At 35.7% G+C, this 24,308-nt stretch overlaps 10 non-coding genes across 10 annotated transcripts; all 10 read right to left on the bottom strand.

The window, feature by feature from the left end:
* Positions 1-3,692: 3,692 nt before the first annotated feature.
* Positions 3,693-3,785, bottom strand: TRNAI-AAU (transfer RNA isoleucine (anticodon AAU)). The gene is given in 2 exon segments: positions 3,693-3,728; positions 3,748-3,785. It is a non-coding gene; the product is annotated as a tRNA-Ile (tRNA).
* Positions 3,786-4,584: 799 nt separating this feature from the next.
* TRNAI-UAU (transfer RNA isoleucine (anticodon UAU)) lies at positions 4,585-4,677 on the bottom strand. The gene is given in 2 exon segments: positions 4,585-4,620; positions 4,640-4,677. It is a non-coding gene; the product is annotated as a tRNA-Ile (tRNA).
* Positions 4,678-7,123: 2,446 nt separating this feature from the next.
* Positions 7,124-7,216, bottom strand: TRNAI-AAU (transfer RNA isoleucine (anticodon AAU)). Its single transcript is given in 2 exon segments — positions 7,124-7,159; positions 7,179-7,216. It is a non-coding gene; the product is annotated as a tRNA-Ile (tRNA).
* Positions 7,217-8,910: 1,694 nt separating this feature from the next.
* TRNAI-UAU (transfer RNA isoleucine (anticodon UAU)) lies at positions 8,911-9,003 on the bottom strand. The gene is given in 2 exon segments: positions 8,911-8,946; positions 8,966-9,003. It is a non-coding gene; the product is annotated as a tRNA-Ile (tRNA).
* Positions 9,004-14,825: 5,822 nt separating this feature from the next.
* TRNAI-UAU (transfer RNA isoleucine (anticodon UAU)) lies at positions 14,826-14,918 on the bottom strand. Its single transcript is given in 2 exon segments — positions 14,826-14,861; positions 14,881-14,918. It is a non-coding gene; the product is annotated as a tRNA-Ile (tRNA).
* A 1,671-nt stretch (positions 14,919-16,589) lies between these two features.
* On the bottom strand, positions 16,590-16,682 carry TRNAI-UAU (transfer RNA isoleucine (anticodon UAU)). Its single transcript is given in 2 exon segments — positions 16,590-16,625; positions 16,645-16,682. It is a non-coding gene; the product is annotated as a tRNA-Ile (tRNA).
* A 1,629-nt stretch (positions 16,683-18,311) lies between these two features.
* TRNAI-UAU (transfer RNA isoleucine (anticodon UAU)) lies at positions 18,312-18,404 on the bottom strand. Its single transcript is given in 2 exon segments — positions 18,312-18,347; positions 18,367-18,404. It is a non-coding gene; the product is annotated as a tRNA-Ile (tRNA).
* Positions 18,405-20,075: 1,671 nt separating this feature from the next.
* On the bottom strand, positions 20,076-20,168 carry TRNAI-UAU (transfer RNA isoleucine (anticodon UAU)). The gene is given in 2 exon segments: positions 20,076-20,111; positions 20,131-20,168. It is a non-coding gene; the product is annotated as a tRNA-Ile (tRNA).
* Positions 20,169-21,804: 1,636 nt separating this feature from the next.
* Positions 21,805-21,897, bottom strand: TRNAT-UGU (transfer RNA threonine (anticodon UGU)). The gene is given in 2 exon segments: positions 21,805-21,840; positions 21,860-21,897. It is a non-coding gene; the product is annotated as a tRNA-Thr (tRNA).
* Positions 21,898-23,523: 1,626 nt separating this feature from the next.
* TRNAI-UAU (transfer RNA isoleucine (anticodon UAU)) lies at positions 23,524-23,616 on the bottom strand. Its single transcript is given in 2 exon segments — positions 23,524-23,559; positions 23,579-23,616. It is a non-coding gene; the product is annotated as a tRNA-Ile (tRNA).
* Between the last annotated feature and the right edge of the window lie 692 nt (positions 23,617-24,308).

Here is a 24,308-nt window from a genome sequence, read left to right as displayed (position 1 = left end):
ATTTGATGCAACTGCTTTACCAACAGTATGTTAATCTTTTCCATTGCTGTTTTGTTGGCTGACTGAAGGAAGATATGCAGTGCATTTGAACCAAAGCAGATGTGTGCTGACAACTTAAATGCACAATCATGTTTGTGTTTTTTCTTTCTTTCTTCCATCCTTTGTAATATCATATTAAATATTAAGGTAGCAGTTTATAATCAATGACTAATGACATAAGAAAGGGAAAAAAAACAGTATACAAAGATGCGCCAGGTGGGCTTGAACTCACAACCTCGGCATTGCTCAACAGATACTGTCTTATAAGTACAGCACGCTAACAAATTGCACCACTGGAGCACTTTGCAGCATTGATTGTTTATGCTAGATGTGGATTTTATTCAATACAATCAGTACAGTCATAAGAATTGAAAAAGAAAATCATTTTTGATGATGAATGATGAGCAACAAAGGAACATGCATGCCAGATGGCACTTGAATAAGCTGTCCACGGTGATAGAAAAGGTTTAAAAAATAACAACAACAATGTTATCATAATTAATGTCATATTTTAGCTTCTGTGGTCATTTTTTACAAGCTAAACACTGCAAGACTGTTTTACAGTAGAAGCAAGGATAAAATATCAACTCTAGTGATGAGACACTTGCTGTAATGACTTCCAACTCAGACGGGACTTAAACCCACAACCACTGGCTTAGAAGAACAGTGCCTTACCCATTATGCCAGTGGTGCTTACTGATGTCCTTATTAAAGACTGATAGGTTTTTAATAGTCAATTATTTATTTTTGAAAAAAGTGAAGCTGTTTACTGTGTTCTTTGCATTACCAAGTCCAGCAAGAAATGTGCTGGTACTATCCAGAGCTGTCAGTATGGATTATCATGCTATATTGCAGAAAATCAATTTGATGCAACTGCTTTACCAACAGTATGTTAATCTTTTCCATTGCAGTTTTGTTGGCTGACTGAAGGAAGATATGCAGTGCATTTGAACCAAAGCAGATGTTAAATATTAATTTAATCAATGACTAATGACATAAGAAATGGAAAAAAAACAGGATAAAAAGATGCTCCAGGTGAGGCTTGAACTCACAATCTCTGCATTTCTCAACACAAACTGTCTTATAAGTACCGCATGCTGACCAATTGCGCCACTGGAGCACTTTGCAGCATTAATTGGTTATGCTAGATGTGGATTTTATTCAATACAATCAGTACAGTCATAAGAATTGAAAAAGAAAATCATTTTTGGTGATGAATGATGAGCAACAAAGGAACATGGATGCCAGATGGCACTTGAATAAGCTGTCCACGGTGATAGAAAAGGTTTTAAAAACAACAAATACAATGTTATCATAATTAATGTCATATTTTAGCTTATGTGGTCATTTTTTACAAGCTAAACACTGCAAGACTGTTTTACAGTTGAAGCAAGGATAAAATATCAACTCTAGTGATGAGACACTTGCTGTAATGACTTCCAACTCAGGCGGGACTTAAACCCACAACCACTGTCTTAGGAGAACAGTGCCTTATACATTATGCCAGTGGTGCTTATGATGTTCTTATTTAAGACTGATAGGTTTTTAATAGTCAATTATTTATTTTTGAAAAAAAGTGAAGCTGTTTACTGTGTTCTTTGCATTACCAAGTCCAGCAAGAAATGTGCTGGTACTATCCAGAGCTGTCAGTATGGATTATAATGCTATATAGCAGAAAATCAATTTGATGCAACTGCTTTACCAACAGTATGTTAATCTTTTCCATTGCTGTTTTGTTGGCTGACTGAAGGAAGATATGCAGTGCATTTGAACCAAGGCAGATGTGTGCTGACAACTTAAATGCACAATCATGTTTGTGTTTTTTCTTTCTTTCTTCCATCCTTTGTAATATCATATTAAATATTAAGGTAGCAGTTTATAATCAATGACTAATGACATAAGAATAGGAAAAAAAACAGTATACAAAGATGCGCCAGGTGAGGCTTGAACTCACAACCTCGGCATTGCTCAACAGATACTGTCTTATAAGTACCGCGCGCTGACCAATTGCGCCACTGGAGCACTTTGCATCATTGTTTGGTTATGCTAGATGTGGATTTTATTCAATACAATCAGTACAGTCATAAGAATTGAAAAAGAAAATCATTTTTGGTGATGAATGATGAGCAACAGAGGAACATGCATGCCAGATGGCACTTGAATAAGCTGTCCACGGTGATAAAAAAAGGTTTAAAAAACAACAACAACAATGTTATCATAATTAATGTCATATTTTAGCTTATGTGGTCAATTTTTACAAGCTAAACACTGCAAGACTGTTTGTTTTACAGTTGAAGCAAGGATAAAATATCAACTCTAGTGATGAGACACTTGCTGTAATGACTTCCAACTCAGACGGGACTTAAACCCACAACCACTGGCTTAGGAGAACAGTGCCTTATCCATTATGCCAGCGGTGCTTACTGATGTCCTTTTTTAAGACTGATAGGTTTTTAATAGTCAATTATTTATTTTTGAAAAAAAGTGAAGCTGTTTACTGTGTTCTTTGCATTACCAAGTCCAGCAAGAAATGTGCTGGTACTATCCAGAGCTGTCAGTATGGATTATCATGCTATATTGCAGAAAATCAATTTGATGCAACTGCTTTACCAACAGTATGTTAATCTTTTCCATTGCTGTTTTGTTGGCTGACTGAAGGAAGATATGCAGTGCATTTGAACCAAAGCAGATGTGTGCTGACAACTTAAATGCACAATCATGTTTGTGTTTTTTCTTTCTTTCTTCCATCCTTTGTAATATCATATTAAATATTAAGGTAGCAGTTTTTAATCAATGACTAATGACATAAGAAAAGGAAAAAAAACCAGTATACAAAGATGCTCCAGGTGAGGCTTGAACTCACAACCTTGGCATTGCTCAACAGATACTGTATTATAAGTACAGCGCGCTGACCAATTGCGCCACTGGAGCACTTTGCAGCATTAATTGGTTAAGCTAGATGTGGATTTTATTCAATACAATCATACAGTCTTAAGAATTGAAAAAGAAAATCATTTTTGGTGATGAATGATGAGCAACAAAGGAACATGCATGCCAGATGGCACTTGAATAAGCTGTCCACGGTGATAAAAAAGGTTTAAAAAACCACAACAACAATGTTATCATAATTAATGTCATATTTTAGCTTATGTGGTCAATTTTTACAAGCTAAACACTGCAAGACTGTTTTACAGTTGAAGCAAGAATAAAATATCAACTCTAGTGATGAGACACTTGCTGTAATTACTTCCACCCCATATGGGACTTGGACCCCCTGTCTTAGGAGGACAGTGACTTATCCATTATGCCAGTGGTGCTTACTGATGTTCTTATTTAAGACTGATAGGTTTTGAATAGTCAATTATTTATTTTTGAGGAATAAGTGAAGCTGTTTACTGTGTTCTTTGCATTACAGAGTCCAGCAAGAAATGTGCTGGTACTATCCAGAGCTGTCAGTATGGATTATCATGCTATATTGCAGAAAATCAATTTGATGCAACTGCTTTACCAACAGTATGTTAATCTTTTCCATTGCTGTTTTGTTGGCTGACTTGAGGAAGATATGCAGTGCATTTGAACCAAAGCAGATGTTAAATATTAATTTAATCAATGACTAATGACATAAGAAAAGGAAAAAAAACAGTATACAAAGTTGCTCCAGGTGAGGCTTGAACTCACAAACTCGGCATTGCTCAACAGATACTGTCTTATTAGTACCGCGCACTGACCAATTGCGCCACTGGAGCACTTGGCAGCATTCATTGGTTATGCTGGATGTGGATTTTATTCAATACAATCAGTACAGTCATAAGAATTGAAAAAGAAAATCATTTTTGGTTATGAATGATGAGCAACAAAGGAACATGCATGCCAGATGGCACTTGAATAAGCTGTCCATGGTGATAGAAAAGGTTTTAAAAACAACAATGTTATCATAATTAATGTCATATTTTAGCTTCTGTGGTCATTTTTTACAAGCTAAACACTGCAAGACTGTTTTACAGTTGAAGCAAGGATAAAATATCAACTCTAGTGATGAGACACTTGCTGTAATTACTTCCACCCCATATGGGACTTGGACCCCCTGGCTTAGAAGGGCAGTGACTTATCCATTATGCCAGTGGTGCTTACTGATGTTCTTATTTAAGACTGTTAGGTTTTTAATAGTCAATTATTTATTTTTGAGGAAAAAGTGAAGCTGTTTACTGTGTTCTTTGCATTACAGAGTCCAGCAAGAAATGTGCTGGTACTATCCAGAGCTGTCAGTATGGATTATCATGCTATATTGCAGAAAATCAATTTGATGCAACTGCTTTACCAACATTATGTTAATCTTTTCCATTGCTGTTTTGTTGGCTGACTGAAGGAAGATATGCAGTGCATTTGAACCAAAGCAGATGTGTGCTGACAACTTAAATGCACAATCATGTTTGTGTTTTTTCTTTCTTTCTTCCATCCTTTGTAATATCATATTAAATATTAAGGTAGCAGTTTATAATCAATGACTAATGACATAAGAAAGGGAAAAAAAACAGTATACAAAGATGCTCCAGGTGAGGCTTGAACTCACAACCTCGGCATTGCTCAACATATACTGTCTTATAAGTACAGCACGCTGACCAATTGCGCCACTGGAGCACTTTGCAGCATTAATTGGTTATGCTAGATGTGGATTTTATTCAATACAATCAGTACAGTCATAAGAATTGAAAAGAAAATCATTTTTGGTGATGAATGATGAGCAACAAAGGGACATGCATGCCAGATGGTACTTGAATAAGCTGTCCACGGTGATAAAAATGGTTTAAAAAACAACAACAACAATGTTATCATAATTAATGTCATATTTTAGCTTCTGTGGTCATTTTTTACAAGCTAAACATTGCAAGAATGTTTTACAGTTGAAGCAAGGATAAAATATCAACTCTAGTGATGAGACACTTGTTGTAATGACTTCCAACTTATACGGGACTTAAACCCACAACCACTGGCTTAGGAGAACAGTGCCTTATCCATTATGCCAGTGGTGCTTACTGATGTCCTTATTTAAGACTGATAGGTTTTTAATAGTCAATTATTTATTTTTGAAAAAAAGTGAAGCTGTTTACTGTGTTCTTTGCATTACCAAGTCCAGCAAGAAATGTGCTGGTACTATCCAGAGCTGTCAGTATGGATTATCATGCTATATTGCAGAAAATCAATTTGATGCAATTGCTTTACCAACAGTATGTTAATCTTTTCCATTGCTGTTTTGTTGGCTGACTGAAGGAAGATATGCAGTGCATTTGAACCAAAGCAGATGTTAAATATTAATTTAATCAATGACTAATGACATAAGAAAAGGAAAAAAAAACAGTATATAAAGATACTCCAGGTGAGGCTTGAACTTACAACCTCGGCATGGCTCAACAGATACTGTCTTATAAGTACAACACGCTGACAAATTGCACCACTGAAGCACTTTTCAGCATTGATTGTTTATGCTAGATGTGGATTTTATTCAATACAATCAGCACAGTCATAAGAATTGAAAAAGAAAATCATTTTTGGTGATGAATGATAAGCAACAAAGGAACATGCATGCCAGATGGCACTTGAATAAGCTGTCCACGGTGATAAAAAAGGTTTAAAAAAACAACAACAACAACAATGTTATCATAATTAATGTCATATTTTAGCTTCTGTGGTCATTTTTTACAAGCTAAACACTGCAAGACTGTTTTACAGTTGAAGCAAGGATAAAATATCAACTCTAGTGATGAGACACTTGCTGTAATTACTTCCACCCCAAATGGGACTTGGACCCCCTGGCTTAGGAGGGCAGTGACTTATCCATTATGCCAGTGGTGCTTACTGATGTTCTTATTTAAGACTGTTAGGTTTTTAATAGTCAATTATTTATTTTTGAGGAAAAAGTGAAGCTGTTTACTGTGTTCTTTGCATTACCAAGTCCAGCAAGAAATGTGCTGGTACTATCCAGAGCTGTCAGTATGGATTATCATGCTATATTGCAGAAAATCAATTTGATGCAACTGCTTTACCAACAGTATGTTAATCTTTTCCATTGCTGTTTTGTTGGCTGACTGAAGGAAGATATGCAGTGCATTTGAACCAAAGCAGATGTGTGCTGACAACTTAAATGCACAATCATGTTTGTGTTTTTTCTTTCTTTCTTCCATCCTTTGTAATATCATATTAAATATTAAGGTAGCAGTTTTTAATCAATGACTAATGACATAAGAAAAGGAAAAAAAAACAGTATACAAAGATGCTCCAGGTGAGGCTTGAACTCACAACCTTGGCATTGCTCAACAGATACTGTATTATAAGTACAGCGCGCTGACCAATTGCGCCACTGGAGCACTTTGCAGCATTAATTGGTTAAGCTAGATGTGGATTTTATTCAATACAATCATACAGTCTTAAGAATTGAAAAAGAAAATCATTTTTGGTGATGAATGATGAGCAACAAAGGAACATGCATGCCAGATGGCACTTGAATAAGCTGTCCACGGTGATAAAAAAGGTTTAAAAAACCACAACAACAATGTTATCATAATTAATGTCATATTTTAGCTTATGTGGTCAATTTTTACAAGCTAAACACTGCAAGACTGTTTTACAGTTGAAGCAAGAATAAAATATCAACTCTAGTGATGAGACACTTGCTGTAATTACTTCCACCCCATATGGGACTTGGACCCTCTGTCTTAGGAGGACAGTGACTTATCCATTATGCCAGTGGTGCTTACTGATGTTCTTATTTAAGACTGATAGGTTTTGAATAGTCAATTATTTATTTTTGAGGAATAAGTGAAGCTGTTTACTGTGTTCTTTGCATTACAGAGTCCAGCAAGAAATGTGCTGGTACTATCCAGAGCTGTCAGTATGGATTATCATGCTATATTGCAGAAAATCAATTTGATGCAACTGCTTTACCAACAGTATGTTAATCTTTTCCATTGCTGTTTTGTTGGCTGACTTGAGGAAGATATGCAGTGCATTTGAACCAAAGCAGATGTTAAATATTAATTTAATCAATGACTAATGACATAAGAAAAGGAAAAAAAACAGTATACAAAGTTGCTCCAGGTGAGGCTTGAACTCACAAACTCGGCATTGCTCAACAGATACTGTCTTATTAGTACCGCGCACTGACCAATTGCGCCACTGGAGCACTTGGCAGCATTCATTGGTTATGCTGGATGTGGATTTTATTCAATACAATCAGTACAGTCATAAGAATTGAAAAAGAAAATTATTTTTGGTTATGAATGATGAGCAACAAAGGAACATGCATGCCAGATGGCACTTGAATAAGCTGTCCATGGTGATAGAAAAGGTTTTAAAAACAACAATGTTATCATAATTAATGTCATATTTTAGCTTCTGTGGTCATTTTTTACAAGCTAAACACTGCAAGACTGTTTTACAGTTGAAGCAAGGATAAAATATCAACTCTAGTGATGAGACACTTGCTGTAATTACTTCCACCCCATATGGGACTTGGACCCCCTGGCTTAGAAGGGCAGTGACTTATCCATTATGCCAGTGGTGCTTACTGATGTTCTTATTTAAGACTGTTAGGTTTTTAATAGTCAATTATTTATTTTTGAGGAAAAAGTGAAGCTGTTTACTGTGTTCTTTGCATTACAGAGTCCAGCAAGAAATGTGCTGGTACTATCCAGAGCTGTCAGTATGGATTATCATGCTATATTGCAGAAAATCAATTTGATGCAACTGCTTTACCAACATTATGTTAATCTTTTCCATTGCTGTTTTGTTGGCTGACTGAAGGAAGATATGCAGTGCATTTGAACCAAAGCAGATGTGTGCTGACAACTTAAATGCACAATCATGTTTGTGTTTTTTCTTTCTTTCTTCCATCCTTTGTAATATCATATTAAATATTAAGGTAGCAGTTTATAATCAATGACTAATGATATAAGAAAGGGAAAAAAAACAGTATACAAAGATGCTCCAGGTGAGGCTTGAACTCACAACCTCGGCATTGCTCAACATATACTGTCTTATAAGTACAGCACGCTGACAAATTGCACCACTGGAGCATTTTGCAGCATTGATTGTTTATGCTAGATGTGGATTTTATTCAATACAATCAGTACAGTCATAAGAATTGAAAAAGAAAATCATTTTTGGTGATGAATGATGAGCAACAAAGGAACATGCATGCCAGATGGCACTTGAATAAGCTGTCCACGGTGATAGAAAAGGTTTAAAAAACAACAACAATGTTATCATAATTAATGTCATATTTTAGCTTCTGTGGTCATTTTTTACAAGCTAAACACTGCAAGACTGTTTTACAGTTGAAGCAAGGATAAAATATCAACTCTAGTGATGAGACACTTGCTGTAATTACTTCCACCCCATATGGGACTTGGACTCCCTGGCTTAGGAGGGCAGTGACTTATCCATTATGCCAGTGGTGCTTACTGATGTTCTTATTTAAGACTGTTAGGTTTTTAATAGTCAATTATTTATTTTTGAGGAAAAAGTGAAGCTGTTTACTGTGTTCTTTGCATTACCAAGTCCAGCAAGAAATGTGCTGGTACTATCCAGAGCTGCCAGTATGGATTATCATGCTATATTGCAGAAAATCAATTTGATGCAACTGCTTTACCAACAGTATGTTATTCTTTTCCATTGCTGTTTTGTTGGCTGACTGAAGGAAGACATGCAGTGCATTTGAACCAAAGCAGATGTGTGCTGACAACTTAAATGCACAATCATGTTTGTGTTTTTTCTTTCTTTCTTCCATCCTTTGTAATATCATATTAAATATTAAGGTAGCAGTTTATAATCAATGACTAATGACATAAGAAAAGGAAAAAAACCAGTATACAAAGATGCTCTAGGTGAGGCTTGAACTCACAACCTCGGCATTGCTCAACAGATACTGTCTTATAAGTACCGCGCGCTGACCAATTGCGCCACTGGAGCACTTTGCAGCATTAATTGGTTATGCTAGATATGGATTTTATTCAATACAATCAGTACAGTCATAAGAATTGAAAAGAAAATCATTTTTGGTGATGAATGATGAGCAACAAAGGGACATGCATGCCAGATGGTACTTGAATAAGCTGTCCACGGTGATAAAAATGGTTTAAAAAACAACAACAACAATGTTATCATAATTAATGTCATATTTTAGCTTCTGTGGTCATTTTTTACAAGCTAAACATTGCAAGAATGTTTTACAGTTGAAGCAAGGATAAAATATCAACTCTAGTGATGAGACACTTGTTGTAATGACTTCCAACTTATACGGGACTTAAACCCACAACCACTGGCTTAGGAGAACAGTGCCTTATCCATTATGCCAGTGGTGCTTACTGATGTCCTTATTTAAGACTGATAGGTTTTTAATAGTCAATTATTTATTTTTGAAAAAAAGTGAAGCTGTTTACTGTGTTCTTTGCATTACCAAGTCCAGCAAGAAATGTGCTGGTACTATCCAGAGCTGTCAGTATGGATTATCATGCTATATTGCAGAAAATCAATTTGATGCAATTGCTTTACCAACAGTATGTTAATCTTTTCCATTGCTGTTTTGTTGGCTGACTGAAGGAAGATATGCAGTGCATTTGAACCAAAGCAGATGTTAAATATTAATTTAATCAATGACTAATGACATAAGAAAAGGAAAAAAAAACAGTATATAAAGATACTCCAGGTGAGGCTTGAACTTACAACCTCGGCATGGCTCAACAGATACTGTCTTATAAGTACAACACGCTGACAAATTGCACCACTGAAGCACTTTTCATCATTGATTGTTTATGCTAGATGTGGATTTTATTCAATACAATCAGCACAGTCATAAGAATTGAAAAAGAAAATCATTTTTGGTGATGAATGATAAGCAACAAAGGAACATGCATGCCAGATGGCACTTGAATAAGCTGTCCACGGTGATAAAAAAGGTTTAAAAAAAACAACAACAACAACAATGTTATCATAATTAATGTCATATTTTAGCTTCTGTGGTCATTTTTTACAAGCTAAACACTGCAAGACTGTTTTACAGTTGAAGCAAGGATAAAATATCAACTCTAGTGATGAGACACTTGCTGTAATTACTTCCACCCCATATGGGACTTGGACCCCCTGGCTTAGGAGGGCAGTGACTTATCCATTATGCCAGTGGTGCTTACTGATGTTCTTATTTAAGACTGTTAGGTTTTTAATAGTCAATTATTTATTTTTGAGGAAAAAGTGAAGCTGTTTACTGTGTTCTTTGCATTACCAAGTCCAGCAAAAAATGGGCTGGTACTATCCAGAGCTGTCAGTATGGATTATCATGCTATATTGCAGAAAATCAATTTGATGCAACTGCTTTACCAATAGTATGTTAATCTTTTCCATTGCTGTTTTGTTGGCTGACTGAAGGAAGATATGCAGTGCATTTGAACCAAAGCAGATGTTAAATATTAATTTAATCAATGACTAATGACATAAGAAAAGGAAAAAAAAACAGGATAAAAAGATGCTCCACGTGAGGCTTGAACTCACAACTTCTGCATTGCTCAACAGATACTGTTTTATAAGTACCGCGTGCTGACCAATTGCACCACTGGAGCACTTTGCAGCATTAATTGGTTATGCTAGATGTGGATTTTATTCAATACAATCAGTACAGTCATAAGAATTGAAAAAGAAAATCATTTTTGGTGATGAATGATGAGCAACAAAGGAACATGCATGCCAGATGGCACTTGAATAAGCTGTCCACGGTGATAGAAAAGGTTTTAAAAACAACAACAACGTTATCATAATTAATGTCATATTTTAGCTTCTGTGGTCATTTTTTACAAGCTAAACACTGCAAGACTGTTTTACAGTAGAAGCAAGGATAAAATATCAACTCTAGTGATGAGACACTTGCTGTAATGACTTACAACTCAGACAGGACGTAAACCCACAACCACTGGCTTAGGATAACAGTGCCTTACCCATTATGCCAGTGGTGCTTACTGATGTTCTTATTTAAGACTGTTAGGTTTTTAATAGTCAATTATTTATTTTTGAGGAAAAAGTGAAGCTGTTTACTGTGTTCTTTGCATTACCAAGTCCAGCAAGAAATGTGCTGGTACTATCCAGAGCTGTCAGTATGGATTATCATGCTATATAGCAGGAAATCAATTTGATGCAACTGCTTTACCAACAGTATGTTAATCTTTTCCATTGCTGTTTTGTTGGCTGACTGAAGGAAGATATGCAGTGCATTTGAACCAAAGCAGATGTGTGCTGACAACTTAAATGCACAATCATGTTTGTGTTTTTTCTTTCTTTCTTCCATCCTTTGTAATATCATATTAAATATTAAGGTAGCAGTTTATAATCAATGACTAATGACATAAGAAAAGGAAAAAAAACAGTATACAAAGATGCTCCAGGTGAGGCTTGAACTCACAACCTCAGCATTGCTCAACAGATACTGTCTTATAAGTACCGCGCACTGACCAATTGCGCCACTGGAGCACTTTGCAGCATTAGTTGGTAATGCTAGATGTGGATTTTATTCAATACAATCAGTACAGTCATAAGAATTGAAAAAGAAAATCATTTTTGGTGATGAATGATGAGCAACAAAGGAACATGCATGCCAGATGGCACTTGAATAAGCTGTCCACGGTGATAGAAAAGGTTTAAAAAACAACAATGTTATCATAATTAATGTCATATTTTAGCTTCTGTGGTCATTTTTTACAAGCTAAACACTGCAAGACTGTTTTACAGTTAAAGCAAGGATAAAATATCAACTCTAGTGATGAGACACTTGCTGTAATGACTTCCAACTCAGACGGGACGTAAACCCACAACCACTGGCTTAGGAGAACAGTGCCTTATCCATTATGCCAGTGGTGCTTACTGATGTCCTTATTTAAGACTGATAGGTTTTTAATAGTCAATTATTTATTTTTGAAAAAAAGTGAAGCTGTTTACTGTGTTCTTTGCATTACCAAGTCCAGCAAGAAATGTGCTGGTACTATCCAGAGCTGTCAGTATGGATTATCATGCTATATTGCAGAAAATCAATTTGATGCAACTGCTTTACCAATAGTATGTTAATCTTTTCCATTGCTGTTTTGTTGGCTGACTGAAGGAAGATATGCAGTGCATTTGAACCAAAGCAGATGTTAAATATTAATTTAATCAATGACTAATGACATAAGAAAAGGAAAAAAAACAGGATAAAAAGATGCTCCACGTGAGGCTTGAACTCACAACCTCTGCATTGCTCAACAGATACTGTCTTATAAGAACCGCGCGCTGACCAATTGCGCCACTGGAACACTTTGCAGCATTAATTGGTTATGCTAGATGTGGTTTTTATTCAATACAATCAGTACAGTCATAAGAATTGAAAAAGAAAATCATTTTTGGTGAAGAATGATGAGCAACAAAGGAACATGCATGCCAGATGGCACTTGAATAAGCTGTCCACGGTGATAGAAAAGGTTTAAAAAATAACAACAACAATGTTATCATAATTAATGTCATATTTTAGCTTCTGTGGTCATTTTTTACAAGCTAAACACTGCAAGACTGTTTTACAGTAGAAGCAAGGATAAAATATCAACTCTAGTGATGAGACACTTGCTGTAATGACTTCCAACTCAGACGGGACTTAAACCCACAACCACTGGCTTAGGAGAACAGTGCCTTACCCATTATGCCAGTGGTGCTTACTGATGTCCTTATTAAAGACTGATAGGTTTTAAATAGTCAATTATTTATTTTTGACAAAAAAGTGAAGCTGTTTACTGTGTTCTTTGCATTACCAAGTCCAGCAAGAAATGTGCTGGTACTATCCAGAGCTGTCAGTATGGATTATCATGCTATATTGCAGAAAATCAATTTGATGCAACTGCTTTACCAACAGTATGTTAATCTTTTCCATTGCAGTTTTGTTGGCTGACTGAAGGAAGATATGCAGTGCATTTGAACCAAAGCAGATGTTAAATATTAATTTAATCAATGACTAATGACATAAGAAAAGGAAAAAAAAACAGGATAAAAAGATGCTCCAGGTGAGGCTTGAACTCACAATCTCTGCATTGCTCAACACAAACTGTCTTATAAGTACCGCATGCTGACCAATTGCGCCACTGGAGCACTTTGCAGCATTAATTGGTTATGCTAGATGTGGATTTTATTCAATACAATCAGTACAGTCATAAGAATTGAAAAAGAAAATCATTTTTGGTGATGAATGATGAGCAACAAAGGAACATGGATGCCAGATGGCACTCGAATAAGCTGTCCACGGTGATAGAAAAGGTTTTAAAAACAACAAATACAATGTTATCATAATTAATGTCATATTTTAGCTTATGTGGTCATTTTTTACAAGCTAAACACTGCAAGACTGTTTTACAGTTGAAGCAAGGATAAAATATCAACTCTAGTGATGAGACACTTGCTGTAATGACTTCCAACTCAGGCGGGACTTAAACCCACAACCACTGTCTTAGGAGAACAGTGCCTTATACATTATGCCAGTGGTGCTTATGATGTTCTTATTTAAGACTGATAGGTTTTTAATAGTCAATTATTTATTTTTGAAAAAAAGTGAAGCTGTTTACTGTGTTCTTTGCATTACCAAGTCCAGCAAGAAATGTGCTGGTACTATCCAGAGCTGTCAGTATGGATTATCATGCTATATTGCAGAAAATCAATTTGATGCAACTGCTTTACCAACAGTATGTTAATCTTTACCATTGCTGTTTTGTTGGCTGACTGAAGGAAGATATGCAGTGCATTTGAACCAAAGCAGATGTTAAATATTAATTTAATCAATGACTAATGACATAAGAAAAGGGAAAAAAAAACAAGATACAAAGATGCTCCAGGTGAGGCTTGAACTCACAACCACTGCAATGCTCAACAGATACTGTCTTATAAGTACCGCGCGCTGACCAATTGCGCCACTGGAGCACTTTGCATCATTGTTTGGTTATGCTAGATGTGGATTTTATTCAATACAATCAGTACAGTCATAAGAATTGAAAAAGAAAATCATTTTTGGTGATGAATGATGAGCAACAAAGGAACATGCATGCCAGATGGCACTTGAATAAGCTGTCCACGGTGATAAAAAAAGGTTTAAAAAACAACAACAACAACAATGTTATCATAATTAATGTCATATTTTAGCTTATGTGGTCAATTTTTACAAGCTAAACACTGCAAGACTGTTTGTTTTACAGTTGAAGCAAGGATAAAATATCAACTCTAGTGATGAGACACTTGCTGTAATGACTTCCAACTCAGACGGGACTTAAACCCACAACCACTGGCTTAGGAGAACAGTGCCTTATCCATTATGCCAGCGGTGCTTACTGATGTCCTTTTTTAAGACTGATAGGTTTTTAATAGTCAATTATTTATTTTTGAAAAAAAGTGAAGCTGTTTACTGTGTTCTTTGCATTACCAAGTCCAGCAAGAAATGTGCTGGTACTATCCAGAGCTGTCAGTATGGATTATCATGCTATATTGCAGAAAATCAATTTGATGCAACTGCTTTACCAACAGTATGTTAATCTTTTCCATTGCTGTTTTGTTGGCTGACTGAAGGAAGATATGCAGTGCATTTGAACCAAAGCAGATGTGTGCTGACAACTTAAATGCACAATCATGTTTGTGTTTTTTCTTTCGTTCTTCCATCCTTTGTAATATCATATTAAATATTAAGGTAGCAGTTTATAATCAATGACTAATGACATAAGAAAAGGAAAAAAAACAGTATACAAAGATGCTCCAGGTGAGGCTTGAACTCACAACCTCAGCATTGCTCAACAGATACTGTCTTATAAGTACTGCGCGCTGACCAATTGCGCCACTGGAGCACTTTGCAGCACTGATTGGTTATGCTAGATGTGGATTTTATTCAATACAATCAGTACAGTCATAAGAATTGAAAAGAAAATCATTTTTGGTGATGAATGATGAGCAACAAAGGGACATGCATGCCAGATGGTACTTGAATAAGCTGTCCACGGTGATAAAAAAAGGTTTAAAAAACAACAACAACAATGTTATCATAATTAATGTCATATTTTAGCTTCTGTGGTCATTTTTTACAAGCTAAACACTGCAAGACTGTTTTACAGTTGAAGCAAGGATAAAATATCAACTCTAGTGATGAGACACTTGTTGTAATGACTTCCAACTCATACGGGACTTAAACCCACAACCACTGGCTTAGGAGAACAGTTCCTTATCCATTATGCCAGTGGTGCTTACTGATGTCCTTATTTAAGACTGATAGGTTTTTAATAGTCAATTATTTATTTTTGAAAAAAAGTGAAGCTGTTTACTGTGTTCTTTGCATTACCAAGTCCAGCAAGAAATGTGCTGGTACTATCCAGAGCTGTCAGTATGGATTATCATGCTATATTGCAGAAAATCAATTTGATGCAACTGCTTTACCAACAGTATGTTAATCTTTACCATTGCTGTTTTGTTGGCTGACTGAAGGAAGATATGCAGTGCATTTGAACCAAAGCAGATGTTAAATATTAATTTAATCAATGACTAATGACATAAGAAAAGGGAAAAAAAAACAAGATACAAAGATGCTCCAGGTGAGGCTTGAACTCACAACCACTGCAATGCTCAACAGATACTGTCTTATAAGTACCGCGCGCTGACCAATTGCGCCACTGGAGCACTTTGCATCATTGTTTGGTTATGCTAGATGTGGATTTTATTCAATACAATCAGTACAGTCATAAGAATTGAAAAAGAAAATCATTTTTGGTGATGAATGATGAGCAACAAAGGAACATGCATGCCAGATGGCACTTGAATAAGCTGTCCACGGTGATAAAAAAGGTTTAAAAAACAACAACAACAATGTTATCATAATTAATGTAATATTTTAGCTTCTGTGGTCATTTTTTACAAGCTAAACACTGCAAGACTGTTTTACAGTTGAAGCAAGGATAAAATATCAATTCTAGTGATGAGACACTTGCTGTAATTACTTCCACCCCATATGGAACTTGGACCCCCTGGCTTAGGAGGGCAGTGACTTATCCATTATGCCAGTGGTGCTTACTGATGTACTTATTTAAGACTGTTAGGTTTTTAATAGTCAATTATTTATTTTTGAGGAAAAAGTGAAGCTGTTTACTGTGTTCTTTGCATTACCAAGTCCAGCAAGAAATGTGCTGGTACTATCCACAGCTGTCAGTATGGATTATCATGCTATATTGCAGAAAATCAATTTGATGCAACTGCTTTACCAACAGTATGTTAATCTTTTCCATTGTAGTTTTGTTGGCTGACTGAAGGAAGATATGCAGTGCATTTGAACCAAAGCAGATGTGTGCTGACAACTTAAATGCACAATCATGTTTGTGTTTTTTCTTTCTTTCTTCCATCCTTTGTAATATCATATTAAATATTAAGGTTTTCTTTCTTTCTTCCATCCTTTGTAATATCATATTAAATATTAGCAGTTTATAATCAATGACTAATGACATAAGAAAAGGAAAAAAAACAGTTTACAAAGATGCTCCAGGTGAGGCTTGAACTCACAACCTCAGCATTGCTCAACAGATACTATCTTATAAGTACCGCGCGCTGACCAATTGCGCCACTGGAGCACTTTGCAGCATTAATTGGTTATGCTAGATGTGGATTTTATTCAATACAATCAGTACAGTCATAAGAATTGAAAAAGAAAATCATTTTTGGTGATGAATGATGAGCAACAAAGGAACATGCATGCCAGATGGCACTTGAATAAGCTGTCCACGGGGATAAAAAAGGTTTAAAAAACAACAACAACAACAATGTTATCATAATTAATGTCATATTTTAGCTTCTGTGGTCATTTTTTACAAGCTAAACACTGCAAGACTGTTTTACAGTTGAAGCAAGGATAAAATATCAACTCTAGTGATGAGACACTTGCTGTAATGACTTCCAACTCAGACGGGACTTAAACTCACAACCACTGGCTTAGGAGAACAGTGCCTTATCCATTATGCCAGTGGTGCTTACTGATGTCCTTATTTAAGACTGATAGGTTTTTAATAGTCAATTATTTATTTTTGAAAAAAAGTGAAGCTGTTTACTGTGTTCTTTGCATTACCAAGTCCAGCAAGAAATGTGCTGGTACTATCCAGAGCTGTCAGTATGGATTATCATGCTATATTGCAGAAAATCAATTTGATGCAACTGCTTTACCAATAGTATGTTAATCTTTTCCATTGCTGTTTTGTTGGCTGACTGAAGGAAGATATGCAGTGCATTTGAACCAAAGCAGATGTTAAATATTAATTTAATCAATGACTAATGACATAAGAAAAGGAAAAAAAAACAGGATAAAAAGATGCTCCAGGTGAGGCTTGAACTCACAATCTCTGCATTGCTCAACACAAACTGTCTTATAAGTACCGCATGCTGACCAATTGCGCCACTGGAGCACTTTGCAGCATTAATTGGTTATGCTAGATGTGGATTTTATTCAATACAATCAGTACAGTCATAAGAATTGAAAAAGAAAATCATTTTTGGTGATGAATGATGAGCAACAAAGGAACATGCATGCCAGATGGCACTTGAATAAGCTGTCCACGGTGATAAAAAAGGTTTAAAAAACAACAACAACAATGTTATCATAATTAATGTAATATTTTAGCTTCTGTGGTCATTTTTTACAAGCTAAACACTGCAAGACTGTTTTACAGTTTAAGCAAGGATAAAATATCAATTCTAGTGATGAGACACTTGCTGTAATTACTTCCACCCCATATGGAACTTGGACCCCCTGGCTTAGGAGGGCAGTGACTTATCCATTATGCCAGTGGTGCTTACTGATGTACTTATTTAAGACTGTTAGGTTTTTAATAGTCAATTATTTATTTTTGAAAAAAAGTGAAGCTGTTTACTGTGTTCTTTGCATTACCAAGTCCAGCAAGAAATGTGCTGGTACTATCCAGAGCTGTCAGTATGGATTATCATGCTATATTGCAGAAAATCAATTTGATGCAACTGCTTTACCAACAGTATGTTAATCTTTTCCATTGCTGTTTTGTTGGCTGACTGAAGGAAGATATGCAGTGCATTTGAACCAAGGCAGATGTGTGCTGACAACTTAAATGCACAATCATGTTTGTGTTTTTTCTTTCTTTCTTCCATCCTTTGTAATATCATATTAAATATTAAGGTAGCAGTTTATAATCAATGACTAATGACATAAGAAAAGGAAAAAAAACAGTATACAAAGATGCTCCAGGTGAGGCTTGAACTCACAACCTCAGCATTGCTCAACAGATACTGTCTTATAAGTACCGCGCGCTGACCAATTGCGCCACTGGAGCACTTTGCAGCACTAATTGGTTATGCTAGATGTGGATTTTATTCAATACAATCAGTACAGTCATAAGAATTGAAAAGAAAATCATTTTTGGTGATGAATGATGAGCAACAAAGGGACATGCATGCCAGATGGTACTTGAATAAGCTGTCCACGGTGATAAAAAAAGGTTTAAAAAACAACAACAACAATGTTATCATAATTAATGTCATATTTTAGCTTCTGTGGTCATTTTTTACAAGCTAAACACTGCAAGACTGTTTTACAGTTGAAGCAAGGATAAAATATCAACTCTAGTGATGAGACACTTGTTGTAATGACTTCCAACTCATACGGGACTTAAACCCACAACCACTGGCTTAGGAGAACAGTGCCTTATCCATTATGCCAGTGGTGCTTACTGATGTCCTTATTTAAGACTGATAGGTTTTTAATAGTCAATTATTTATTTTTGAAAAAAAGTGAAGCTGTTTACTGTGTTCTTTGCATTACCAAGTCCAGCAAGAAATGTGCTGGTACTATCCAGAGCTGTCAGTATGGATTATCATGCTATATTGCAGAAAATCAATTTGATGCAACTGCTTTACCAACAGTATGTTAATCTTTACCATTGCTGTTTTGTTGGCTGACTGAAGGAAGATATGCAGTGCATTTGAACCAAAGCAGATGTTAAATATTAATTTAATCAATGACTAATGACATAAGAAAAGGGAAAAAAAAACAGGATACAAAGATGCTCCAGGTGAGGCTTGAACTCACAACCTCTGCAATGCTCAACAGATACTGTCTTATAAGTACCGCGCGCTGACCAATTGCGCCACTGGAGCACTTTGCATCATTGTTTGGTTATGCTAGATGTGGATTTTATTCAATACAATCAGTACAGTCATAAGAATTGAAAAAGAAAATCATTTTTGGTGATGAATGATGAGCAACAAAGGAACATGCATGCCAGATGGCACTTGAATAAGCTGTCCACGGTGATAAAAAAGGTTTAAAAAACAACAACAACAATGTTATCATAATTAATGTAATATTTTAGCTTCTGTGGTCATTTTTTACAAGCTAAACACTGCAAGACTGTTTTACAGTTTAAGCAAGGATAAAATATCAATTCTAGTGATGAGACACTTGCTGTAATTACTTCCACCCCATATGGAACTTGGACCCCCTGGCTTAGGAGGGCAGTGACTTATCCATTATGCCAGTGGTGCTTACTGATGTACTTATTTAAGACTGTTAGGTTTTTAATAGTCAATTATTTATTTTTGAGGAAAAAGTGAAGCTGTTTACTGTGTTCTTTGCATTACCAAGTCCAGCAAGAAATGTGCTGGTACTATCCAGAGCTGTCAGTATGGATTATCATGCTATATTGCAGAAAATCAATTTGATGCAACTGCTTTACCAACAGTATGTTAATCTTTTCCATTGTAGTTTTGTTGGCTGACTGAAGGAAGATATGCAGTGCATTTGAACCAAAGCAGATGTGTGCTGACAACTTAAATGCACAATCATGTTTGTGTTTTTTCTTTCTTTCTTCCATCCTTTGTAATATCATATTAAATATTAAGGTTTTCTTTCTTTCTTCCATCCTTTGTAATATCATATTAAATATTAGCAGTTTATAATCAATGACTAATGACATAAGAAAAGGAAAAAAAACAGTTTACAAAGATGCTCCAGGTGAGGCTTGAACTCACAACCTCAGCATTGCTCAACAGATACTATCTTATAAGTACCGCGCGCTGACCAATTGCGCCACTGGAGCACTTTGCAGCATTAATTGGTTATGCTAGATGTGGATTTTATTCAATACAATCAGTACAGTCATAAGAATTGAAAAAGAAAATCATTTTTGGTGATGAATGATGAGCAACAAAGGAACATGCATGCCAGATGGCACTTGAATAAGCTGTCCACGGGGATAAAAAAGGTTTAAAAAACAACAACAACAACAATGTTATCATAATTAATGTCATATTTTAGCTTCTGTGGTCATTTTTTACAAGCTAAACACTGCAAGACTGTTTTACAGTTGAAGCAAGGATAAAATATCAACTCTAGTGATGAGACACTTGCTGTAATGACTTCCAACTCAGACGGGACTTAAACTCACAACCACTGGCTTAGGAGAACAGTGCCTTATCCATTATGCCAGTGGTGCTTACTGATGTCCTTATTTAAGACTGATAGGTTTTTAATAGTCAATTATTTATTTTTGAAAAAAAGTGAAGCTGTTTACTGTGTTCTTTGCATTACCAAGTCCAGCAAGAAATGTGCTGGTACTATCCAGAGCTGTCAGTATGGATTATCATGCTATATTGCAGAAAATCAATTTGATGCAACTGCTTTACCAATAGTATGTTAATCTTTTCCATTGCTGTTTTGTTGGCTGACTGAAGGAAGATATGCAGTGCATTTGAACCAAAGCAGATGTTAAATATTAATTTAATCAATGACTAATGACATAAGAAAAGGAAAAAAAAACAGGATAAAAAGATGCTCCAGGTGAGGCTTGAACTCACAACTTCTGCATTGCTCAACAGATACTGTCTTATAAGTACCGTGCGCTGACCAATTGCACCACTTGAGCACTTTGCAGCATTAATTGGTTATGCTAGATGTGGATTTTATTCAATACAATCAGTACAGTCATAAGAATTGAAAAAGAAAATCATTTTTGGTGATGAATGATGAGCAACAAAGGAACATGCATGCCAGATGGCACTTGAATAAGCTGTCCACGGTGATAGAAAAGGTTTTAAAAACAACAACAACAATGTTATCATAATTAATGTCATATTTTAGCTTCTGTGGTCATTTTTTACAAGCTAAACACTGCAAGACTGTTTTACAGTAGAAGCAAGGATAAAATATCAACTCTAGTGATGAGACACTTGCTGTAATGACTTACAACTCAGACAGGACGTAAACCCACAACCACTGGCTTAGGATAACAGTGCCTTACCCATTATGCCAGTGGTGCTTACTGATGTTCTTATTTAAGACTGTTAGGTTTTTAATAGTCAATTATTTATTTTTGAGGAAAAAGTGAAGCTGTTTACTGTGTTCTTTGCATTACCAAGTCCAGCAAGAAATGTGCTGGTACTATCCAGAGCTGTCAGTATGGATTATCATGCTATATAGCAGGAAATCAATTTGATGCAACTTCTTTACCAACAGTATGTTAATCTTTTCCATTGCTGTTTTGTTGGCTGACTGAAGGAAGATATGCAGTGCATTTGAACCAAAGCAGATGTGTGCTGACAACTTAAATGCACAATCATGTTTGTGTTTTTTCTTTCTTTCTTCCATCCTTTGTAATATCATATTAAATATTAAGGTAGCAGTTTATAATCAATGACTAATGACATAAGAAAAGGAAAAAAAACAGTATACAAAGATGCTCCAGGTGAGGCTTGAACTCACAACCTCAGCATTGCTCAACAGATACTGTCTTACAAGTACCGCGCGCTGACCAATTGCGCCACTGGAGCACTTTGCAGAATTGTTTGGTTATGCTAGATGTGGATTTTATTCAATACAATCAGTACAGTCATAGGAATTGAAAAAGAAAATCATTTTTGGTGATGAATGATGAGCAACAAAGGAACATGCATGCCAGATGGCACTTGAATAAGCTGTCCACGGTGATAAAAAAAGGTTTAAAAAACAACAATGTTATCATAATTAATGTCATATTTTAGCTTCTGTGGTCATTTTTTACAAGCTAAACACTGCAAGACTGTTTTACAGTTAAAGCAAGGATAAAATATCAACTCTAGTGATGAGACACTTGCTGTAATGACTTCCAACTCAGACGGGACTTAAACCCACAACCACTGGCTTAGGAGAACAGTGCCTTACCCATTATGCCAGTGGTGCTTACTGATGTCCTTATTAAAGACTGATAGGTTTTTAATAGTCAATTATTTATTTTTGAAAAAAAGTGAAGCTGTTTACTGTGTTCTTTGCATTACCAAGTCCAGCAAGAAATGTGCTGGTACTATCCAGAGCTGTCAGTATGGATTATCATGCTATATTGCAGAAAATCAATTTGATGCAACTGCTTTACCAACAGTATGTTAATCTTTTCCATTGCAGTTTTGTTGGCTGACTGAAGGAAGATATGCAGTGCATTTGAACCAAAGCAGATGTTAAATATTAATTTAATCAATGACTAATGACATAAGAAAAGGAAAAAAAAACAGGATAAAAAGATGCTCCAGGTGAGGTTTGAACTCACAATCTCTGCATTGCTCAACACAAACTGTCTTATAAGTACCGCACGCTGACCAATTGCGCCACTGGAGCACTTTGCAGCATTGATTGGTTATGCTAGATGTGGATTTTATTCAATACAATCAGTACAGTCATAAGAATTGCAAAAGAAAATCATTTTTGGTGATGAATGATGAGCAACAAAGGAACATGGATGCCAGATGGCACTTGAATAAGCTGTCCACGGTGATAGAAAAGGTTTTAAAAACAACAAATACAATGTTATCATAATTAATGTCATATTTTAGCTTGTGTGGTCATTTTTTACAAGCTAAACACTGCAAGACTGTTTTACAGTTGAAGCAAGGATAAAATATCAACTCTAGTGATGAGACACTTGCTGTAATGACTTCCAACTCAGACGGGACTTAAACCCACAACCACTGTCCTAGGAGAACAGTGCCTTATACATTATGCCAGTGGTGCTTATGATGTTCTTATTTAAGACTGATAGGTTTTTAATAGTCAATTATTTATTTTTGAAAAAAAGTGAAGCTGTTTACTGTGTTCTTTGCATTACCAAGTCCAGCAAGAAATGTGCTGGTACTATCCAGAGCTATCAGTATGGATTATCATGCTATATAGCAGAAAATCAATTTGATGCAACTGCTTTACCAACAGTATGTTAATCTTTTCCATTGCTGTTTTGTTGGCTGACTGAAGGAAGATATGCAGTGCATTTGAACCAAGGCAGATGTGTGCTGACAACTTAAATGCACTATCATGTTTGTGTTTTTTCTTTCTTTCTTCCATCCTTTGTAATATCATATTAAATATTAAGGTAGCAGTTTATAATCAATGACTAATGACATAAGAAAAGGAAAAAAAACAGTATACAAAGATGCTCCAGGTGAGGCTTGAACTCACAACCTCAGCATTGCTCAACAGATACTGTCTTATAAGTACCGCGCGCTGACCAATTGCGCCACTGGAGCACTTTGCAGCACTAATTGGTTATGCTAGATGTGGATTTTATTCAATACAATCAGTACAGTCATAAGAATTGAAAAGAAAATCATTTTTGGTGATGAATGATGAGCAACAAAGGGACATGCATGCCAGATGGTACTTGAATAAGCTGTCCACGGTGATAAAAAAAGGTTTAAAAAACAACAACAACAATGTTATCATAATTAATGTCATATTTTAGCTTCTGTGGTCATTTTTTACAAGCTAAACACTGCAAGACTGTTTTACAGTTGAAGCAAGGATAAAATATCAACTCTAGTGATGAGACACTTGTTGTAATGACTTCCAACTCATACGGGACTTAAACCCACAACCACTGGCTTAGGAGAACAGTGCCTTATCCATTATGCCAGTGGTGCTTACTGATGTCCTTATTTAAGACTGATAGGTTTTTAATAGTCAATTATTTATTTTTGAAAAAAAGTGAAGCTGTTTACTGTGTTCTTTGCATTACCAAGTCCAGCAAGAAATGTGCTGGTACTATCCAGAGCTGTCAGTATGGATTATCATGCTATATTGCAGAAAATCAATTTGATGCAACTGCTTTACCAACAGTATGTTAATCTTTACCATTGCTGTTTTGTTGGCTGACTGAAGGAAGATATGCAGTGCATTTGAACCAAAGCAGATGTTAAATATTAATTTAATCAATGACTAA

This window comes from Pseudophryne corroboree, unplaced genomic scaffold, assembly GCF_028390025.1.
Source record: "Pseudophryne corroboree isolate aPseCor3 unplaced genomic scaffold, aPseCor3.hap2 scaffold_852, whole genome shotgun sequence".
In the NCBI taxonomy this organism is placed as follows: Eukaryota; Metazoa; Chordata; class Amphibia; order Anura; family Myobatrachidae; genus Pseudophryne; species Pseudophryne corroboree.
The sequence above is the reverse complement of the archived record's forward strand: the minus strand, read 5'-3'. Positions and strand labels throughout refer to the sequence as shown.